The sequence below is a fragment of the Larus michahellis genome, chromosome 12 (genome assembly GCF_964199755.1).
Source record: "Larus michahellis chromosome 12, bLarMic1.1, whole genome shotgun sequence".
In the NCBI taxonomy this organism is placed as follows: Eukaryota; Metazoa; Chordata; class Aves; order Charadriiformes; family Laridae; genus Larus; species Larus michahellis.
The window spans coordinates 1,100,659-1,124,498 of record NC_133907.1 but is presented as its reverse complement, the minus strand read 5'-3'; the positions used below and the strand labels follow the sequence as shown (position 1 = coordinate 1,124,498).

The 23,840-nt window shown below is 42.0% G+C and overlaps 1 long non-coding RNA gene across 1 annotated transcript in view; it reads left to right on the top strand.

The window, feature by feature from the left end:
- LOC141750476 (uncharacterized) overlaps positions 1-23,840 on the top strand; it is a 72,351-nt gene that overhangs the window by 16,017 nt on the left and 32,494 nt on the right. Inside the window, exon 2 of the long non-coding RNA XR_012589678.1 lies at positions 4,746-4,917. This is a non-coding gene — a long non-coding RNA (uncharacterized LOC141750476). The remainder of the gene's footprint in view (positions 1-4,745; positions 4,918-23,840) is intronic.

Here is a 23,840-nt window from a genome sequence, read left to right as displayed (position 1 = left end):
GGCTCTGCTACTTGTTTTCCAGGTGAAATTAAGTCACCAATTAACTAATACTTTCTTTCTCCCCACTTAATTGTGACGCCTCCTTGCAGACAAACTTACCTAGAGTGCAAAACTTAAGGTAAAAGGCGATTTTGAATTGTATGAAATACCTGACGCTTGTGCCTAGAAAACCACTCCTGCATGTGGCCCCGTTTGCTATCTCAACATCAGCCATTCGGTGATAATAGGCAAGGTCTAAGGGTTAAGGGAACTGGCTATATCTTTTCTTACAGTAGTATGCGTAATACATCCTGTTATAGGAAACATATGTGTAGATAGCACGTGGAGAAAGGTTAGCAAATTTAATTGTGGACATTTTAAATCAAAACACAGTGTTTTATTTAAGAATCTTTCAGTGCTAACAGAAAGAGCTGCAGCCAAAGTTGCTTTTATGTATCATGCCAATTTGACATATTCACTAAAATCTGTTCTGCAAGTAGAAAACTAGTTGTAGGATGGCTTAGGTCATGTTATCTGAAGTAGGAACACCATTCTCTCCCGCATCGTGTTCCTCCCCCAATTCCAGCTTCTGGCAAGGACTATTCAGTACCAAGACTTACCAAAACCTCATTAAGATGTCATGTTTTGTCACTTTGTCAAACCTTGCCTTTTGCCAGTTTCTAAAGATTGAGTTTTGTGGGAGAACGTTAGTTGACCCTATTCCCAGATAATGACAACAGGACGATGGTCATCAAAGGCAGGGTCATAGCGAGAAAGTTCCGTTTTCTCAAGTTTTGCTGAGACTACGGCTCTCTGTGGAAACTTAAAATGCTTTTGTTTCGCACAGTTTATGCAAATGCCCAGACTTTGCAGTATAGAAGTGAAATGTCAGAAGCATTAATCGTGCCCTGTCTCCAAAACCCGGTTAGAAAAAACAAGGTTTCAGTAAATTTCTAGGGCTTGTACCCACCGCAGTGAGCGCAGTGCACGAGGACGTAGCTGCAAGTAGTTTGCTCGGGTAGTGACAACAAATGTAGTTCTGCTAATTTGAAATAGTTTCACTGCAGTCGCTAACGTCCTCATGAGTAATACCGGGGGGTAAAGGAGATGCCAGGTAAGTCCCTGACGGCAGCATTGTGCTGAAGTTCACGCTGGGTGTGGGAAAGCCGGGGCCGGCTCCCCTGCGAGCGGGATCGTCGCAGTGACCGGGCTGTTGGTGCAGTGGCGGGGCTGCGCCCGGGCTTGTGTGTCACGCTCCCCGAGCATCAGCAGGGTGACGCTTAGGCTTCCGAGTTGTGTAGCTGCTGCCACTTGGAAAGATATCGTCACAAAACATCTCTGAAAAAAGAAAGGGTTTGAAGTTCTTTCTGTTTCATACATAAGTAGAAAAATTAATTGCTTCAAATCGGGAAGCTCTAGATACTGTACTCTGATACTCTTGGATAGGTGATTGTGTTTTAACTTGCCTGAAAAAGGAAAAATAAAAAGAGATTTATTGTGCAGTTACTGTTTAACAGAACTCGTCACTGCAGGGAGTGGGAAGTACGGGTTATATGTTGCTGGTGTGATAAATAACAATGACATGAGTCCACATTCTCATTTATGAATTTCATTTTCTTCATTGCAACGTATTTTTTTAATAATGATGTCAAATTATCATAGTAATAAAAAGTTTAAAATGAGTAATATATAACTATCATCCGTATAGGTTTGTTATGGCATAAAAAGGTCACGTGTTGTCAATTGATTTAACCCCATTTTTCTAAAAAATATTGTTCTGGTTTTTTAAAATGATATTTTGAAGGTCTCTTCTATATTGCTTTATTTTTTCTTCCGTGTGCTGTTTAATCTCTGAAAAGCCAGGGGAGGCCATATCAGCACTGATACCGAGTGCTGTGCAAACAAAAGAAGTAATAAAATATATTCTGAAATTAGCTATCAGGGTTCAGAAATTAAGCAGGGCAAGGTTTTGGTCAGATGACCTCAGGTAAGCTTTAGAAGAAGGTAAGGCATAGGCTCTACAGGAAGAGAGAGACTCTCGTTAAAGGCGTTAATACTTCTGGACTGTGGGACTGATGCTCATTTACATTGATTGTCAAGTTGTGTGTGTCACCTAATGCCTAATGACTCGAGACTCTCTCATTCAGCAGATACAGCAGTCACAGAAGAAGGATGCTGGTTAAGTGAAGAGCAACAAATAATACATTTTTAAAATGCAAGGGTCCATTTTGAATTGGGGTAGTTATAAATGATGTCTGGATATCAGTGTCAGTGGTACTAACGTGATGCAAAATGGTTTTGTAAATCTGTTTGAGGGTTAATATTTTCATTTAGTTAAAATAAAAGGTAGCAGCTCTTGAGGTAGCGGGCATAGGTTGGAAGCCAAGAGATCCAACTCGTATTATTTTACAGCTTTTCCTCCGAAATAGTTTAAATTTTGTAGGTTCCTTTTTCTGTTTCAGTGTCAAGATGTTCAGGGTGGATGGGTACTTCGCAAAACTCTCGAGAGCCCCGGACAAAATGTGGGGAGTTAGTGCTTCTCCTCCTACCCTCCCCTCCCACCTCCAGCGGTCTCCCCCGGCCCCGCTGCAGCAGCCTCCCGGGGGGACCCCGCTCCGCTCCTCGCCCAGGGGAATTCCCCCGCCAGGACGCTTCCTCCTCCTGAGGGCCACCCAGGCAGCGGCAGGAAGACAATCAGCAGATCTGCCCTGGTGCCGGGTGGCAATACTGTATATTTGAGAACTTCTAATTGACTGAAGGGAGAATATATCTTAGGGATGAGGTCAAGGCTGAAGGAGTCCTGGAATGCGGAGCAGCTGAAACGGGTGATGTTAAGAAAAGTAAGCTCAGATTCCAGATTTTATATTTGAAAACCCTGAACTGCCATTTCAATTAGGAACATAATCTTGGTTTTGTTTAGTACTTGTCTGCCCCTTGGATCCCTACTTTGTAAATACACTCGTGCGATTGTGAGGCAATCAGAGACCCCCGCGGTAATTCCACAGCATTTAACCTTCATCATACAGGTGACTACACAAAATAGTTACGAGTTATAAAGAAGTTCCAGATGTGTTTAAATCAGGTTGGTTACTGAGAGAAACCACTTAAAAAGCCAACCTTCTAGGATATATTTACACTAGTAATAAAGCCTGTGTGTAAAAGGCAGGGTAGGGTTTCAGCAGCCGTGGGGAATCTTTTGGCACTGGTATCTATTCTTACAGCTTCTCAGCAGGCCAAGAGGAAAGGAAAAGGCTGATCAATACAAATGTGATACTAAGTAAAGGCAACCCCTCTGTTTATTACGTTTATACACCATTTGTATCTCTCTTCCCACTCTCTCATTTCCTTCTTAATCACAGTGTTCTTCACTGCTACTGAAAGAAAAGATCGTACCAAGCTGCACGCACTGTCTTTAGCGCGCTCTGCATCGCTCTCACAAAGCAAGCAACTTAATAGGTGGTAGCTGGTGTTTGAAAAAATGTGCTGAAATCAGTAGGTTCTCCAGAAAACGTTATCTTCTGATTGTTATTTGAGTTACTTTTTGCTCGGGTTCCGTAGCCAGAAAGCTGAAGTTAATCTTGTCTCCCCTCCTGTTACAGCCAGCCCTATGCACAGCCCTTTGACGGCAGCGCAAAGAATCCCATTTTTAGTGGCCTTTGAACCAGATGTAGCAAAAGGGCAACTGAGCATTTTGTAGGGCTCGCAGTTGGGCAACTTGCTTAAAGGAGGAGAGTTCTGTTACCCATTTCTGTTCTCCCATTCTTTTTATTATTTTTCATATTTATACACCATTAAAAATAATGTAGATTCTTGGCAAACAGTGAAGAGGACAAACGACTCTGCTCTGATCATATTACGATTTATTTAGATAAAAGCAAAGTAAAGAAGGAACCGTATTGCTGTTTTTCAACCTTCATAGCAGCAGAGCAATAACATACAAATTTAATGATTCCTGCTTGTTTCAGCTATTGTGAAATTTAGGAAGGAGTTTGCATAAGATAACATATCCTGCTGTTGTAATATACTGGAGACAGGGCTCAGATCTCTGGATAAGGAATGCTGCAAAAATCCGAAGTGTTATTATCGCTCCCCACCACTCTCCCCAGGATCTGAACCTGACCTCACTTCCTGCACCCAAACAATCTCCGTCTTTGTCAAAATAACAGGATTTTACAGGAAGAGAATTTTCTATAATTATTATGTGAAACAGTTCTTTTCCTCGAGATGTATTCAGGTTTGGGCACGTTACCGAACAAAGCGAATTCCGTATCAAAATATGATCAATCTGAACACTTCTTGTGTTTGTAAAGAATGGATGGGAGGTGCCAGCAAACAAGAGCTAGAGGTGGGAACCGAGGTGGCTCTTCTGCCCGAAGAACTTGGCACGTTTGGGACGGCGTGAGGCAGAGACAGGCCCCGCGGGAGGGACAGCGGGGTGCTGGGGGTGCGCGGCCAGGGGGAGACAACAGGAGCCCCAGAGCACCTCAGTTTGGGCAGGAGCTGGTCTGGAGGGTGATGAGAAGAGCGGGGAGTGGGGTGCAGGGATCGGGATTGGGGTTCTGGCCTGGGTTTCCTTCCTCAGCGGCCTGGTAGGGAACTTGTGGTCAGTTGTTTGTAGCGAGTGACTGCGGAAGTCTGTGGTGGTGGGAGGAAAGGGAGGTGTAAAGGTAAGGAGGAAGGTGGCTAGAAACCAGGTACGTCCTGACGACTCTGGCAGGCCCTCAGGCTATTCTACAAAAAGTGAAATTCATGTGTTTCTCTGACAGCACCTCCCTGAGAGCTCCCCTTCTTGGAGCGCGCTGAGCTGCAGCCTGCCTGCGTGCCTTTGAAGAGGGCATTTTTTGCATTTGTTGGAAAGCCAAAGGACCAGAAACCCTGGAGCGACTGTCCTGTCTGGAGCAGGATCCGCAGGGAGGGATGCGCTGGGCGGCTGGAGAGGTGAGTGTCTGCCATTGCCATCGCTGTGCGCCTGGGCGCTGCATGGCCGTCACCAGGATGCTGGGGCACCGCAGCCACGCTCCTTTCCACGGCTCCCTTTGTCCAGAGATGCAGCAGCTTGGGTGGAATAAAAGCCTGAAGCTTGTGTTGCAAGCCCTTGTGTTCGTAGCCCTTCTGGCTGTGAAGGCTTTACAACATCTGCTGGATTTCATCTGAGAACGTGGATTTTGTGGAAATGGTTGGCCTCTTTGAGTAGTGACAATTCCTCTTTGCCTGGTTAAGCAGTAGGGGCCTTTTCGCAGTGTGGCTTAGTGATGGGACATGCAGGTGACTGCAGGAGCTTAAAAACCCCTATGTTGGACCACTGATACACAGGAACATCTTTTTACAAATCCGTAGATGAGATGGGTGTCTTCTAACAGCCAATATTGTTACCTAATAAGGGCGGTCTGGAACAAAGCTTAATAAAATGCACAGTAGCAAAATATGTGCGCATCACTAAAAAAAACTCTTATGTGATATGCGCAGGTGGACAAGACTGTTAACATACATGCAGCAGTCAGTATACTGTGAGAAAATAATTTATTCGCCTATATGAAGACCAAACAGGCTGGGCGTAACTACCTTTATTCTGTGGCAAATCTCCTCTTCACATCTGTAGTTAACAACATTGGTAAGAGATTAACGTTTCTGGTGCTGCCTTGTAGGGTAGTGTCAATAAAAGTTCTGCTGCAGTTACCAGCTAATAACGAAGTTAGTGTCTCCCTATTGCAGCTTCTTGGTAAATCCAATTTTACGTACAAGTACAGGTCTGACCGTTTCTTTTTGTGGAGGATCCACAGCTGAGACTCATCAGTCTAGCAACAACCTTGACACCGTGTTTGAATATATAACCTCTCCGCTCCCCAAGTAACTTATCTCTCACTAAGAAAAGTCTTTCAGAGAGAAATAAACAAGTGTCTGCCTGTATGAACTAGTAAAGGGAAAACAGAATGAAAAATGAACCTGTATTATTTAAACAGTGTGACATGACAAACTGCAAGTGCTGCTCACACCTAGCCCTCTGAGGGCCCGGGCTTTGTTGATAAGCTTTGACTGAACCCGAACCTTTAGTTGCTGAACCTGGCTTTGTGAACACGGGTGCAATGGCACAATATTGTAATCCTCCAGATTTTCTTCAGACCATTTGTTGGGATGAAGTCACACAAATGTCTGAACAGAAAGGCATCTGTGTCGTGAGTGACCTGACTCTCAGTCCCCCGGGAGCGTTGAGGCTGGGTGCACAGCCTGCGGGGGTTAAATCCTTCTAGTACCTGGGCAGCCTGTGTGTGGGGACCAGGGGCTGCGCGTGAGCCCTGGGGTAGACTGGGGGCCATCTGCGCCGGCTGCGTGGCCTGGGGCTGCTGCAGACTTAACTAACGGGGCTAAGGAAGCTCCTGTGTTGCCAAAGCCTATGAGCTATGCTCTGGCCCTTTCTGCAGTGCACGGAGGGTGCACAGCTATTTTTGTGCATTCTGAAAATCCATTTAGGTGTGCATTACGGGCCTAGCACATCTTACGGCAAAGAGATCATTACCATCCAGGTCCAGATTACCAGCTCGTTTTCAGCTTGGGTTGCTGTTGGTAAATAACAGATGGCACAGGCATCCAAGGGAGTCGTAGGAAATTTGTGTCTGTGGCTATGTTGTGTTGAGTCGGATTTGCTGGAAGAACAAGAGTTGGCAGCATCCTTCTTGATGGTTCAAAAGGAACAGTGCTCTCCAGAAGAGGCAGAAACCTGCAGAGCGTAGAGAGCTACAGGATGAACATAAGCCTGATGTAACATGGGAATTCTTAATCTGTTTAGCTGTTCTCATGGCCATGGTCGTACTTATTCTGGAGGGTCTCAACCTCACATCCAGTTTAATAACGTAAGCCTGGGAATGACAGCAGCGCAGTACTTTAGACGTGGCAGGAGTTTTGTACATTTAAGTACATGCGTTATTTTCTCTGTGGTTGAGACATCAGGACAGGAAGAGAGGTGGAGAGTAAGCGCGCCGTACAACCTGCGTGCCCGGTTTGAATGCAGCTGCTGCAGCTTCTCCCTTTCTCACGTTTTCTACAACTGCCAGGGCTGGCAAAGCAAGTGCTCGTACATCTGATTATAGGAAAAGAGCGGGTGCCAGAAGAACGTTCTCCCCTAGCTGCTGGGGAAGAATTACTGGGGCATTAACCAAAAGAGACCGGGGAAGTTAGCAGTCTTTGTGGGAAAATAGGAAAGATAACAGGGGAAAAAGAATGGCCAAAGGAAGGGGAAAGGAGAAGGTCAATTCACTCGCTTTTCACAGAAGTATCTTTTCTATATAAAGACAACAAAAGGAAAAAGGATGAGCAACAACCAAAAAATAAAAAACACAATGGGAAATTTAATGGGGGAAGTAGAGAAAAGGAATACAGAAACAGCCTAGAGGAAGAAAATGCGATGCTAATCTCTTCCCAAGGGTCAAGTATACCCCTCTAACAGTAAGCATGGCTAGGATTTTGCTTCTGCTTCTTGCCCCCGAGTGCTGCTTTAAAGCAAATAGCCAGGCACTAGGCTGTTTAGATTAGTTGGCTGTCATTTGAGCTTCCTAGGTACTATGCTATTTCCCTGCCGAAAATTCTTCAGCTGCAAATGCTTTCAGGCCATGGTTGTGTTGTTAAGGGCATGGAGAAAGAGACAATCTGAGGTAATTTCTTAGTAAGCGTTACTTTTCGTACATTTTAGAAGATAGATTGTGGTAAACATTGAAAATAATATTGAGGTAAACTAGAACAAAAGGCAAGTTCAAAAAGCTATTTTATTGATTGAAGGACTTGATGAGGGAGGGAATGAAGAAGGACTGGAATCTGTACAACTCTGTTAACAGTCTGGCTGCATTCCTTTCTCAGTATTTTTAGACTTTCACTTCCAAAGAAACAATGATGCTCCAAGCTGTTCTCTGAAGTCTGGGTACACCTCGCTGGCCTAACGAGACAATGCATCACAGCTGCCGGCAAGGGCCGCGTGTGCGGACACATGTTTGTACTAGAAGAACAAAAGAGTCGTGATCATACTTTTCTCGTGCTGAAGTGCAATTGTTTGCATACGTTTTGAGTTTTGAAAAACAGCGCTTCACATGTTAGAAGCCCCATAATGAAATGTATTATCCCTGGCTCTGAAATAGTTTATCGGTTTTTTTGACACTTTTCTCTTTTACTGTTTTGTGTTTTCTCAGACTAGGAATAGAGAACTAGGAGTCAGACTTTCCACTTTTTGTATTTGCAATTTTGCAAGCAAAGATCGACCTAATGTCTATACCAGTTAAAGTTAGACCGGTAGTGACTATTGGTTGTAATGATATAGAGCTGAGGAGGACACAGGACTCGTATTCATTTTGTGATGAATCAGAATCCAGGGGCAAGGATTTTGTATGTCCATCATTGTCATAATCGTGATGGGCAGAAATTCACTGCCTTACTATAAGGTAGCTGCAAAAAGGGTGATGATTATTACAGGTTCCAGTTAAATAGCATATCATATGAATTGGGTAGTGACTGTCAGTTTTTCACGGAATAGTTTTTCACTGAATCTAGTAGGTGTCTGATCAGCCAGAGATCCATTCAGATAGCTTGATTTGCCTTTAGTTGCTTAGTGAAAAGATGCACGAGTTATTGGTAATTGTAACTAACCATTGCTTTAATGTGTCTGCTTCAGATAGTTTATATTTGTGATTCTGAAAATGCACTGGGACCTTAACATTTGCAGAACATAATAAAAATGCTAAAAAGGGTTGGCATCGAGAATAAGGAGATGTGAGGAAGGAAAGATAGTTACACTGCTGGAAACTGGCCACCCAAGAAGATCTGGCAGAGAAAGTAAAATATTAATAGCATTATTAATCTTCTGAGTTTTACTGCCAGTAAAATAAGTAGAGAAAGCCAGATGAGGGAGGAGAAGTTATGGAGCAGCAACACAAATCATGATTTACAGTTGTCAGAGGTTCCTGTTATCAAACTGGGAGCGCAGGCAGGGACAGCCGCTGTGCCCGATGGCCAGACATTGCAGTTCGCAGGGGATGAAGGGCTGACACTGTTTAAACTCCATATATGTCTGCTACGCAGAAAATCCCCACGATTGTTTATTGAAACAATCAGAAGCCAGTTTTGCATGGGTTTGGGGGGGAGGCGTTTGAATTCTGAGTCAATTGGATGCGTTTCTTCTACTGGTGCTCTGCAGAGTTCCGGTACCGTGGCACGGCGCCATTGCTGCTTCTCCTGGGCTTTTTCCAAAAATCAAAAGTTGTTTTCCTGATAATCTGGATAGATTTTTTTACAGTTCCTGTAATTTCAGAATGCCTCAACCCATTGAGACTGTCATTCATGAAAAGTTTGTGTCACAGTTCAAATTGATTCTAAAAAAGCACTTCTTTCCAACACAGCACCACTCGAGGCAATGCCACATCAGGCACTGGAAATCTCCACTGTACTTTCTGCGCCTGTTCACATCAATGCTTGGCAGAAACATGTTAAGCTTTAATTAAAGGGTAAATTTTATTTCTTATGCATAAAGAAAATTCTGCTCTAAGTCGGTGGTTTTCTATTAAGGTTCAGGTTTAGTTGCCAGTTTTCAGTGAACGCTTCTCTTTTATTCACTATTTTATTTTGTTTCTCTTGCCATCCTAACACTCAGCATGACTTCACAGCTAAATAACGATCAGTAGAAATTTTTCAGTATATGCTTTCCAGAGTGAAAGAACAGACTGTGTGAGCATTAGGCTACACAGGCCTCCCTGAAAATGACATGGAGCGATTTTATTTTTTATTTTTAATGTTTGGTTTGTAGCATCAACTTAAAGGGCCAAAACAGAGGAAGGATGTGATTGCTAGATACACCACACCTGCATAAGGAGCAGTTCCTGCCTCCTCCATTCTCATCGTTCCTGGTGAAGACAGTAGGTTTGCACAGCTGGAAAACCGAAGGCAGTGGTAGGTTAGATGATTTAGAAAAGATCGATTTCAAAAAGGAAAATACTGTGAAACACCTTTGCCTGACATCAGATAGAATAAATAACTGACAGTAATGGTTTTTATGCAGAACAAGTTCAATATGAGCAGTCTCTAGCAGTCCCTCTTTATTACACAAAGCATTATGAAGCCAAGTGCAATTAAATCCAGGAACTGATCTGGCCACTAGAAAATACAGTCATTCCAGGATATGGCCCAGGCTATTCCACATTGTGTAGTCCAGGAGAGGAGGGAGAAAGAGCCTAACACATTGGTGACTTGAGATCCTTCTACAGATGCATTAGGGCTCCTATAGCGAAATAAATGGGTTAAGAACGGATGCAGATTCCAGGCAAAAGGCCCAAGCAAATACAATATCTGGGACAATAACTTCAACACAGAAGACTGTAATAAAAAATCATATCCGTGGGGAAGAAAAAACATATATTTTTAAATAAACAGATGAGACCTGTCAACAAAGTCACGTGTAGCTAGAATTTCCTATAAATATGAAAAGCAGACCAGGAAAAATTTGTTTGGAAAAGGAGAATAAAAACAGATCAGCAGGAAAATTGAAACTTATTACATTAGCTGTCAGAGACCCATCATTCACTTTTTGATTCCTCAGAAGCAGAGGAGGACAGACAAACTGCTCTCCTCTGTTGCTTCAACTTCTTTCCTCTCAGTAAAAATCTGTCGTTTAGTTTGAAAATTCACATCTGTTTTATACAAACTGCATGAGTATTTTAAACTTCAGCTATAAATGCTGTTAAGACATCATTTGCTGCTCCCTGTATGGTTTATAATTGGGATCACGTACTCCCTTCTTGAATCGGGAACTGAAGCCAGGATTCCCTGCCTCGATAATCATCTCAGAAGCCAGTGACACACTGCGGCCCGTCGCCGGGGAGCTGGGCTCTGCCAGGGCTGAGGCTGCCTCGGCCCGGCAGGAGGAGGAGGAGGGTGCTGGGAGCCCAAAGGTACCAGCCTCCAGAGACAGGGGGCTCTGGCACGACAGATTCTCTTTTTTAACTTGTTTGTTTGTAAGTAATTTGTTTGTTTTCAAAAATCTTCCTTACTTCCCTTTCCCCAAACTAAGTTAAACCCAAGCAAGCATCCTGTTTAAAAGTAAATAAATAAACAAAAAATCTAGCTATGTAATCAAACCTCAAGCATGTTGCTTATGCAAGTGATCCGAACTAAGTCAGCATGAAAAATCCAGAGTTCTGGTATTTTATCCCCTTAAAATATAGGTTTGGGTTTTAAAAAGATTTTTTTTTAATTTGTTTTAGATACCTCTGAAAAGCAGTTGCTTTACAGAAATAGAGCCTTTCTTCCTCCAGTGCTGCAGCCTCCTCTCTTTGGGCTGTCTCTCTAGCCGTTTGCTTTTTTCTCTCCTTCTTTCTGCTTCTCAGCATTACCCACAGTCTCTCGGGTCTCTGAAGCACGTCCAGATTGCTTTACCGTTCGGAAACTGAAGATACAGCAATATAGGAGGCTGAAACAAACCTTTTAGGGTTAATTCCAATAGAAATTTTCATTATGATTTAGGAAGTCACCATCTCTTTCTGGTAGCATGTTACAAACGGGGCAGGGGTGTTCCTCAGGCCCGGCTCTTTAGGTTATAAGTGTTTGAGGCAAATTCTCCGCGTCTTTTGTGTGAAATCTGCCTCAGTATTTGCATTTTGACTCTAACTACAACTGAAATACAAAATATCTAATGGTAAGTCCCTCTAGTGACTCCAGCTTTGATTCGTAAGTACCACTGAAGAGAGGCTGGCTATTCCCTGTCTTAAAGAACCGGATCTTAAGGAAGCCAAAGACTTGGAAAAAGCTGCATCTTGCATAAGCTTTAGTCTTCTGTTTCAGTGATATTTTGAAAGCTGGATGTCTTGTTTGAGATGGATGTTTGGAGTTAAAATTCAGTGGTCTTACAGAATGAAGGCTCTGTATTTGGGGCATTTGAAATGTGTGGTTGATCTTATTTTCGTCTTAATTTTTGTGTGTTGGCTGTATATACATTTTATGCCCAGATGGTTTTCTTTAATGTCTTAGTATAACTTACATGTAACATCTTGCACCAACATTGTTTTCTTGATTTATGCCTCTGCATTTGAACAGTTTGAAAACTTTGTGAGGGCACCTAATGGGGAAACTGCTTTTTTAACACTGAGGATGGCTGTTCTCTGTCAGCAGAAAGCTGGAAACTTGTGTTTTGTGTGTGAATTGTTGGACAGTGTTATAGTCATGGCAGGCTGCTTGTTTTCTTTTATCATTTAAAGAAGCTTAAAACCTTTAGCCCCAGTTGAAAGAGTATTCTTTCTTAGCACACTAATAGCTCTGGAATTAAGTATTGAGTAATTAATTTCTATTTTTCATAAGGGATCATATTCTTCCCATGTAATAAAATGCTGTAGAAGACGCTAAGGCCTGTGTGACTGGCATAAAGATGGAACTTCCGAGCTGATACGTGTGACGTGAACTATTCATGGAAGGAAAATCCAAGGTTAGGTAGAACTAGAAGTGCTCATTGAGTAGATAAAAACCCCGCAAACACTACTAGCTATAGCCGTTCTCTACACCGCATTATCTGAAAGAAAAGGTTGTACAGTAAAGAAATACTTACAGAAAATTTTAAAATTACTCTGCAACCTGATGTCCAAGTCAGATGTCCTGCATTGTAGCAGATAATTTTGTTCTATGAGTAAAAGTACCTGCTTTGCAATGGCAGCCTGTAAAAATAGGATGTACAGAAATCCATAAGGTGTTAAATTGAACTAGCAATTGAGGGTATTTGCAAAACAAAATAGCACAGGCTTCCTTCTTTCTGCATCTGGGGAGGGCCTGAGGGCTTTTGAGATTGCTTAAAAGATGAAGTATAATTGTGAATGAAATTACGCAGCTGGCACAAGGAATTGATTTCTTGTTGGTTTTAACTAGGCCAGTTATAATGTTGTTTAGCTGCAACAACTAACAAATATTTCTGTTCCACTGGTGAACAAAACGGGCTAGTAATATTTGAAACAATGGCATCCATATTTTTCTCTTGAAATGTCTTGTTGCCAGAGTTCCATTTCATGCCCATTTAGGGGAAAGAAGAGTAGAAGAGCGTCTCAGTTTTGTACAATGTGAATGTAACAGAAATTGGGCAGAGTACAGCAAGTTGTTTACTGTGAGCGTGCCACTAAGCTGGTGAAGCCAAAGCGACATTGGTAAAGTGAAGACATTAGCTAGTTGCGCCTTGCCAACAGATTGAGATCTTTTCAGGGAGGCAGGACTTCTGCGCAGCCTCAAAGAGATGAGATCCATTAAAGTAATTATTGGTTGCACAGGTATGTACCTACTTCCTCTCTGAAAGTCTTTCCATGGAAGTTTGTTTGCGTCAGACAGTGCATAGAGGAAAATATCATGCTAAATTCCCTATGTTGACAAAATGAAAATAGGAAACTTGAAAGCAGGAGTTTCCACTAAATCATTATTTGCAAGTAATATTCAATTTTGTAACCTGCACTCTGTGTTCGGACTCACTTTCATCTAAACATAGCAGAACATAGCGACTCTACAAACAACTTGAAGCAGGATCAGATCCGTAGCCTTGAGTGGAAGAACAAGTCTTATTTTCATTGACTACAGCATTTATGTTTGTTAGGGTCGTACAGTCCTGCAGAGCATCATTGGTAAAGTATAATTTCTTCTGAATAAATCCTATGACTTGATTGAGTGAGTGAAAGAATTTAAATCCTTTAGTCTGATAAGGGACTATTAGTATTTCATTTCATTTCAAAAAAAAAAAGACTTGCAGGCTTAGAAACCCTTGGAGCAATTTACTGCTTTCTGTATTTCTGTCTGGAGTTGAGTGCGTTTAATGCAGGCTTGTGGTCTGTTTTAAGTTGTGCTGTTCTGTGAAGCCTTTGTCTCCCAAATGATGTTAATTCTCCCTCCATTGCATAATTTTGATTTCTCACTTGGTGGAGGAGAGGAAAGTACCTGTGAATACATTTCAGTTCTGTAAGACTCCTCTTGGGTGCTGCAGGCCAATGGCTACTAACATTCGTCAGGCAGTTCTCTGGGAGGGAGAGGAAGGTCATCCCTCGTTGGTCTGATATCGCTGCGGTGCTGAGTCTCCTTCTGGCACTGCTGGTACAGCACTGAGAGAGAAAATTCACAAACCTACGCTTTCCCACGTGTTTGGGCAAGGTTCTTCCTAATTCATGTTCACGGGTTTCCTTTATTTGCTGCTGATCTCGCTCCCATGCCCATTTTTCAGGCTGTTATCTCTGTTGGTTTCAGCACCCGCTCATCAGCTAATCCCCAGAGCCTCTGCCATGGTTCCTGGCGGGGGAAGGCACCAGAGGTCTCTTTGTTGCTCTCTGCCCTGAAAATGCAGCTCTTCAGCATTAACTCCCTAAACAATATCCATGGCTGAATAAGAAGTTTTTCTGTCTGAGCTTTGCTCTGCAGCTACGTCGTCTCCCTGCAGCACCCCGTTGCTGTTACAGTCCTGTGCTTCATTCCCTGTCCTGAATTCCTCTACTGCAGAACGACATCTCCTCTCTTTGGTTGCTTGAATAATAGAGTTGTCTTCTGGCAGATACCTATCGCTATCCTTCCGCTAGTATTTTTTCCACAACGACCCGCAGCCTAGCCCTTTCCCTCCTCACCCATTGGAATTTGGAAATAAAGAACAAACATGAATTAAAACTCTACCTGACTGGATCCCCTTGCCGCTTTTCCTTCAGTTCTCTCAAGTGCGTTAACTTGGCAAGTGAAGATGGACTTGGTGAATGAGAGAGATTCTGAGTAGACTGGAAACACACTCCAGCCTGAAATGTTGCATTGAAACCAGTCCTCAAGGGTATGTTGGAAGTAGTCTGATGACACAGCTATTCATTAAATGCTTTGAAATTCCATTTTTTATCACTTGTAGAAGTTCCAAGGCTTCTCAACAGGGCTTGTTGGCTTAGGTGCAGCTCCCCATAAGCATAACTAGACTCTGAATCAGTTTAATTCAAGCCGGCTTGATATGTCTGTTCTGATCTTCCATGTTTCCAGTACTAACCCGAGTTAAGAGAGTTTGGACAGAGCCAGCTTAGTTCTTCCTGAACCCAAAAGCACATCGGAATGTCCACGCAGCATGTAAATGGAGGAAACCAGCGTGTAAATGGAGCCAAGGGAAGCGAGAGCAATGGAATGAAGTGGAAAAACAGGTGGTGGTGAAAAATCAACATGTTCCTGAAAAGCTCTCCCAGAGATGCAGTACTTCCTACAAACAGACTAGTTAAGAAAAACTTGCTAAGTTTTAGGTTTGTTTTTAGTAATAAATGTTTTGGCTGTCTCCAATGGAATTACTTTATTAAAATATCGAATTGCAGATTTCAGAGTAATAGAATGCATCTAGTGAGACAAAAGAAGAGCAAGCTATAAAGTTGGTCTGCCACTGGTGTACGTATATTAAAAAGACTATCGCTTTTAAGCAAAAGTCAGGCACTAGTTAAATAACTATTGCACGTAACTGCCTTTTTTGGCTTTCTTTTCAAAAGATGTTTGAAACAAGGCATGTAGCTTGCTACTGTGTTAGCATTTATGTAGATTATGGGAAACAACAGAAAGATCCATTCATGGGTAATTTAAACATATTCTTTTTTTCAACAAAATTATCTGACACACTTCAACAGAGGGAATTCAACATCCAAGTTAACTGCCTGTTGGAACGCTAGCCCTGAGTCTTCCCAGAAGAATGTAGAATGAATTTAACTTTTCGGGGGCAAAGATATTTAAAGCAATACAAGCTATGTAAAGAGCTTAGGGATAGTCAACTGAATAGTCTTCTGTTGACTCAAGCTCTCTTTTTCTTATTGTCACGCAGCATGGGATCAAGGGTGGTAGAAATATGCATGTGACGAAGGGTGAAAAAATGGTGCTCTCGCTTTGTGTATCTTAGTGGCTTTTTTAGACTTGGCCTTACTGCAACATAGTTACTGTTGCTACAGTCCAATCTGGAATCTTTCCATCAGAAACGCTATTTTGAGTACCGACTTCTAAATGTTTCATATCTCATTGTTCTGAAATTTGTCACAGCTAGAGCTTGAGAGACAAATTAAATCCTATTTAATTTTAGATGGATTCTTTGCTATGCTGAAGATTTGGTATTGTTATTTTTGGGGCTTAAGATTTCCACTGATTTCTGAAGCCAGAAACATTATAGAATTGCAGAGGTGGATAGCAGAGTCATCAGAATGGCTCAAGTAACTTGGCATGGGACGTGTGCTTTGTGTGTAGACTAAGACATGTATTTTTTAGAATGTTTGGTGTTAGTCTAACTTTGTTTCAGCTTAGTTGAATTGAAAGTACAAAGAACACAGTGTTTCTGGAATTCCTGTTCATGCAATACGGATACTCATAGATAGCATCAAGTTAACGTGTTACCCGTTTTCTTTGTTCCACTTAAACAATAGTAGTTCTACATCATTCAGGTTTGGTTTTGTAAGATGAGTAAAGCATGTCTCTTGCCCGGCATGTGAACCTCAGCCATATCCTGAAGGAATTTCTGGACAGAAGAAGAGGGTCACGATTGGGATTAGTCAGCATGGATTCATTGCCTTCTCTGATGAAATGACTACATCAGTGGATGAGGGGATTGCAGTGGCTATTGTGTGCCTCAACTGTAGCGAGACTTTTGACATAGTCTCCCATGGCATCCTTGGGTCCGACTTGGGATGTTAGTGTAGCCAGGTGGAATACTAGGTGGATGCAAAAAATGGCTGGACTAGTGCCCTCAGAGGGTACCAGTTAATAGCTGATTCTGTGCCTGGAGTCCAGTTACCCACAGAGCTCCTGAGAGTCTGTTCTTGGACCTATCTGTGTAATATCCTATTGAATATCTTTATTGATGACCTGGAGAAGGAAATGGAATGCAGCTTGATTAAATTTGCTTGACACCAAATTGGAGGGAGCAGTCAATACACACGAAGGTAGCGTGACTGTTTAGAATGACCCGGATAGCCTGGAGGAACGGACCAACCACAACCTCATGAAATTCAGCAAGGATAAATGCAAAGTCCCACGTCTGGGATGGACCGACCTCATTCAATGGATGACTGGCTGCGTGGCAGCTCTTCTGAGCAGGATCAGGAGTTCTGGTGGGCTAACCACGCACCAGCACTATCCTGGGCTGTATCAACACGAACATAATCAGTAGGTTGAAGGAAGTGATTATCCCCCTTACTCAGCACTCATTAGAGCCCATCCTGATTGCCATGTCCAGTTTTAGGCTCCCCGGTACCACAGAGATGGTAAATATGAGCAAGTTTAGTGCAGGGCCACCAATACGATCCAGAGGCTGGAGCCTGTAGTCAGCGAGGCAAGTCTGAGACAATGTTCACCCTGGAAAAGAGAAGATGTCTTTGGGTTTGAGTACCAGCATGCCAATAATTCTGAGGCAGTTACCAACTAGATGGAACTGGAGTCTTTACTGAGCTGCCTGTTGGGACAATGACACACAATAATCAGAAGTTGAAACAGGAGATTCCAGCGGCATATAAAAGGTGGGGAAAAACCATTCTGAGGATAATTATGCATTGGAACAAGTTTCTCAGAATGATTCTTGAATCTCCATTCAATAGAGGTTTTCAAAATCTGACTGGAGAAACCCCTTGGGTGCCTTCCAACCTGAATGATTCTATGAAATAAATAACATCTAAGCAAATAAAAGAAATCCGGTCCGCTCGTCTCTTCATGGAGGGTTTTATGCTGCCTACGGAAACTACCACCAGGATGTGGACCTTGAATGTTCGTCTACTCAGAAATACAGTGAGACAATTCCATTTGGTTTATGAGTTTCATCGCACTGGTGTAGATTTGACTTAGTCACTCTGTCTGAAAGCTCTACACAGAGATTTTAGTTGTAAGACTGGAGGAAGGAATCTTAAGGGCAAGATCTGGAAGTTGGAAGAGGAAGAATACAGTCGAGAATGTAGTCGCACATCTGAACTGTGAGTGACCGATTTCAGAGATTTGGCAGATACTTTTAATGATGAACAATAGGTTTAAGTGCTTGCTGCTAGGGTACTTCTAACAATGAGGCTAAATTTCCAATTGTTAACCCTGAACATGATAGTGATATGAATGTTTGCAAACATTTTTCTGCCTTCTTTATTTCTATCTGGATTCCCACTTGCAGAATTTTGATGCGTTTTGGGCTTAAGTGCACATGCTCTGAATCTCTTTGCCTAGTGCTTCATAAATTAAAATACTGGCAAGCATTGTTGTTGCTTCCAAAAGCAAAATACCAGCATATATGTGTATTTCCAGATCTACTGTAGAAACTGTCATTTGATCATATTATCGAGGAGGCAAGGATAAGTGATAAGATTGCTCTCCTTCTGGCCCTGTCTTTTTTTTTTTTTTGCGGTGTCATTGTAATTAAATCAAGAATGGTGTGGGTTTTTGATTATTTTTTTTTTGAGGAGCTCTTCTTACACAGTGTGTTCTTGATGAATACAAAATCGAACATCTGGTAGGTTTAGCACATAAAGGCAATGCAATTACCTTTTCGTAACCGATCCAGCTTGGATACATTCTCGTACTGCATTAGTCGCTACTATGTGAATTAAGGTGGAGAGAAATAAGGGGTGTAGGCATAGAAACAGTGAACGTAGACGTTGTGTCTGATTCTGTGAATGACAGGGATATCTAAGAGAACCGCTTGATTGCATTCTCTGGCGACCTCCTGGGTATAATTATTTTGTCCAGTGAGTGGCTGTGTTCTAGCTTCACATTAAATATCCCAGAAGAGGTATTTAGTAGATGTAACTGCAGTGGAACATTCTGTGGCCATATTTTCCTTCTTTTCAGTTTAAACCTTATTACGGGACCTATAGTTTCCCTAAAATATTTTACCAATTCCTTTCCTTCCTAAAGAGAATTCTTTCTCTGAGCATTTCTAAGCAAATTCTTCCTATCATACGTTTCAGTCAAGCTTCTCTCCTGGTTATATTGGTACCTTGTCAGTGAATTTAATTGGACCACATTGGTGTAAGTGAGAGCAGAAGACGGGTTTCTTTAATCTTTCTGCATAAGTAATCTATTTCCCCAATCAGTTTTTTCCCCTGCTTGGAATGTCTTCAAATTTGTCAACGTCTTCAGGGTAAGGAGGTTCTCCCTGTTCCAATAGCACCTGAATTCTTTTTGAAGCACAGAACATGTTTCCGCAGGCATGTTATTAATTATGGATATTTCCCTAATTCCACTTCTCTGACTATTGTCCAACAGTTCGCATCTGCCTATCCACATCTGGTACAAATAAAAAAGTTCTTGGGTTTTTCATATTAAACATGTCATAATGACCATTTTGCTTTTGTTCTAATTTTTAAATCGAAGTTTGTAAATCCTTTTTATATAATCTCATAAGCTTTATAATATTGCACAGGATGAGGCAGCTTTTTTCTGCTTTACTTAGCTCTATTTACTTTCTTGCTTCTGGACAACTAGTGATTTGAGGTCTGAGACCTTTGTATCATTTCCCTTTTGAATATTTGCTTCATTTGGAGCTAGCATAACCCGTAACTAGAATCAACAAAGTTATGCAAAACTTCTTCATAAGAGGAAGAGTTGGAATAAAAACCCCTCGTGGGCTGCAGCAGCTGCAGTGCTGTGTTTTATGCCTGTATTCCCTTCCATTTGAGGACCTCAACGCAAATTATTCTCCGGAAGCAATGAGAACATTAAGAAGCCTTGTACAGTTAACGGTCAAATTACTTTTTAAGAGGTGTCATTTTCCCTGTTCCTCCTTCCAGCCAACACACATAAACATGTATGTGCACATAGCTATCGGAATTGCTAGTTGTGCCGATCTTGTAATCGCGTTTGTACACACAGGGTTTGAGATGGGAGCTAGCTATTACAGCCCTGGCCTCCCGGTGGAGTATTCCTCTCGCAGACTGTGGTTTCCTAACATAGGTAGGAACAACCCTGGCTCCCTTTCCCCTGTTTAGTCACTAACCTAGGTTGCTGCCAAAGCATGCTACAGGAATAAATTTTGTTCTTTTCTTTTCGCATTAACCATTTTGATGGAGTGGGGGGAAGTTTCTGTAACGGGTCCTTTTTTACAGAGGAGAGGGGACAACAGCAGCTCATCTGAATGACCCCGTCACATCGCGCTTTCAGTGTGGAAAGAGTGGGGAGGGCTGTTGATGCGACCTTACTTTTGCCCCGCGAATGCCTCTGTAATGTGTCAGAGGCTTTGCTTTGCAGAGGTTAAGTGTAATTCAGAAAGACACACTGAAGCCCGACTCCGTAAGGGCTTGGCTGTCCACGTTGGTCTAGAAGGGCTGACCTCGGCAGCAGTACTGCTGAACCTAAGTAGCATTCCGAGACATCTGGAAAACAAGCCCACAGTAGGTTATGAAACACAGCTCCCACGGATTCCGTCCAAGTGCTCGTTTTGTTAATGGCATAAGAATCTTTGATAAGAATCAGCCTAATATATCTCAACTAGCTCACTTTGAAATACTTCCAATCGTTGCTGGATCAAGTACATACTCCTAATATTCTGTCCAATCGTGTACTTAGCGTTGCTTGTTTTGTGAATCAGTGAAACAAAAACATGCTACAAACGCATATACACAAAACTTGTGATGCTTAAAAAACTGGAGTGTGGATTAATTAATCGACTGTGTTAGAATCACCTTGTTTTGTTTTTTTAAACCCTAACAATCATTAGGGAGTGCTAATGAGACACTTCCAGTGGGTTTTTTAAAGCCAAAGTAGTCTATACACCCATGGCATAAGAATCCTTTCTGAGTACTTTGCAAAGCACCCACAGATTTGTTCAAGTGAGTTCATCCCTTGTCTGACTGGCTCTTGTAGTTCTTCTAAACTCAAGCATTACATAAAACCAGAACATATTTAGGCAGTCATCGTGAGCACTCAATAGGTACATTGGCTTTGACTGTGAGAAAGAAAACCGCTTTTTTCTATTTAAGTACTGCTGAAACTGAAGAGAATGGCTGATAACCAAGCTGTGGTAACACTCCAGTTCCCTGGGAGACACAGCTTTTAAGTTATGCGCATCTACGTGACATTTATCGGGTTCCACCCGGACGCTTTAAATGTGCTGTTAAAATCTCACAGTATTTTAAAGTCTAGAAAAAAAAAAAACTATTGACCTTTTCATCCATGTGACTTTTGTGGAATGCTGATGGTAAATGAAAAATACAGGCCAGGAGTCTTAATCTGCAGCCATTAATTCCACGCAAATCCTTAAGGTAAAATTAATGGTTTTATAAAGCTACTTAACTACATGAAAATGATTATAATACAAACAGTCACAAATGGGAAGAAATTTGGTTGTGTAACTAGAACACAGGCAAGGTACAAAACCAGACACAGAGTGCAAGTAATGCAACCCAAATGTGCTTCGGTACCGCCCCGGGTACCAGTAGTGGCACAGAGCACAGCCGCGGCAGTATGAAATACTTTAGGCATTGTGTTTTGGGGAAGCTATTGACAAACAAGAATTTAGGAATGAAAAACAGGACTGGAAAGAAAGCCTGTTCCAGCCCTAAATAATATTATACCTATAATAAGAAATACTTGCCTTAACTGTTACTGAAGTTCCCAAGTGATGAGGAGTCTCTGATCTCCCTGAGTTACTTGTTACGTGCTTAGTTGCTCCTGCAGTGGGAAGCTTTTCTTGATATCTAGTTTATATGCTGCAAATTAAGCCCTTCGTTTCATATCCTCCCAGAATGGATGTGGAAGACAGAAGATTGTGAGTCTTCCCGCATTCTTCTACTGAACTTTTTTGTGCATATTGCCGTAATTTTCTCTTCTGATAGCTAGCCAGCTCTTGTTATCTTTTCTCATAAATTATGTATTCAGGGTGTATCTTTATATTTGTTGGCGATCTCTGGGCTTGCTCTGGTTGGTTCGCCCCCCTCTCGCCCACCCTTGTGTATGAGCTGGGGTTTGCCAGGCAGATCGGTGAAGTATCAATAGTTAGTGAGGTTTAATACAACAGTTTGAAACAAGAAGAAATAGTCTGTTCATGTGTAAAGAGGGAAAATCTGAAAAATCCTCTTATTTACCGTCTATTTGAGTAGATGTTGACTATAGATCTTATCAGTGATCAGCATTCTTTATTAATTTGCTTCCTGCAAGAGGAGGAGGAAAAAGTTGATGAGATGCATTCATGTGCAAAGGAATTTCAGATTTGCTTATAGTGAAGCAATGATCCATCAGAACTGCTGCTGACTTTGAAGGATAAAGAAACACAGTTTTTTCTCTGTGCCTGGTGCCCTCATGTGGCTTTGACGTTCAGCTTCTTGCAGATTAATTAAATACATCGCTGCGTGGCTGACACTTCTGCGGTGTAAAAGGTAGAAAATAATTTGCCTGCAGAGCCTTGCATGTTCTTCTGTGAATCCAGAATCTTCCAGAAAGCCAAAAGATGCTGTTGCCATATGTCCAGTTGGGTTTGGATTTGCAAACTCCTCCAGTTCCCGACCCTAAACCACGAACCTTTCTCCCAGCCATCACACACGGATGTTCGTGGTTCAGACCGTTCTCCTCCCAGGGGGGTTATGGCTGAACAGATTTGTGCTACAGCTGCTACCTTCTTTAGCAATACTGTTAAAAATGCCACCCTAGATCTATTGGTGCTTTTAAAAGCTATGAATTTTTGGTTTTCAGCTCTAATGTTAGGGCAAATTTTTATAGCGTATACTGAGCTAAAATGTCCAGGATTACTTCTATCAGGAAAGAGTTTAAAACATTCTTTCTCAGCTAATTTAAAATTGTTCCATTTTTCTTCCAGCTACAGCTGCGGTATGACAAAGAAATTTCTATATTTAACGCTGTAAAATATACACAGGATAAACGCTTCTTTGCGCAGCACTCCTGAGCCTGTCGTTAGAATATTTCTAAATTACTGATCTGGAAATTCCACTTTAAAACACATCATTTAGCCACAAACATTATGCAAAAAACTTATGTAGCATATTTATTACATGTCCATAAATTATAATAATAAAACTCTTGCACAAGCAAGAGGTGCCTATAGTTGCCGCGGAGGCTGCTGGTGTGGTTTGATGCCATGGCTTTGTCAAGGTGCTTGTCAAAGCTTTTCTTTACAGCTGCATCAGATAGGTTTAATAGGTATGGAAATCTTCCATTAGCTCTAAAAGAATATACATTTTTTGCAGAACTTTGAAGCATTTGAAATTTTACTTTGTCAAATTTTTGGATGGAGTGGCACAGAAGTGAAAATTCTGATTAAAATTTGAAAATATTTTTTTTTTTGTCATCCGTAGTACTATTAACAAAGATGGATAGGGAGTTTGAAAATGAGGATGGAAAAAGATCTGAAGTTAAAGAGGCTTAAACCAGGCACATGCCTTTTGTTAGTCTGGCTGTCTAATGTAATGACCGTGTTCGTGCAGGTACCTGCGGGCCCGCAGTCGCGCAGCTTTGGCGGCGCGTGCCCAGCAGCGTTGTGGGAGCGCTGCCCTCTGTCTCTGGGAGCGTTGCGTTTCTTTTTCTCCAGCTGCTCCTGCAGATTCAGAATCCAGCTGTGACTTTGAGTGATTCCATCAGAAAACATTCCTGAACGTTGTGGCAATATTGATGTCCTCTCCTCCCTCTCCCTCTTCTTTTCCTCTTTTTCTCCCAAATTGCAGTTATATTAGTGTGTACTTCTTTGAACTCGCACTATTTACATTCTTTGCACCCGGGATTCACCCAAAACCTCTCAGGTTTGTCTTGGAGCACAAATTCTGAACAGAGCAAGAAAGATTTCAGGACAGTTTTTGCTTTGATCTTTCTTGTCCTTGTAATACCAAACCTAGTGAAACTCGTCCTGTTAGTGATGGTATCAACATTTTTCTTGCTAATAATCTCACGTAGAAGTTTCCTGAGTAACA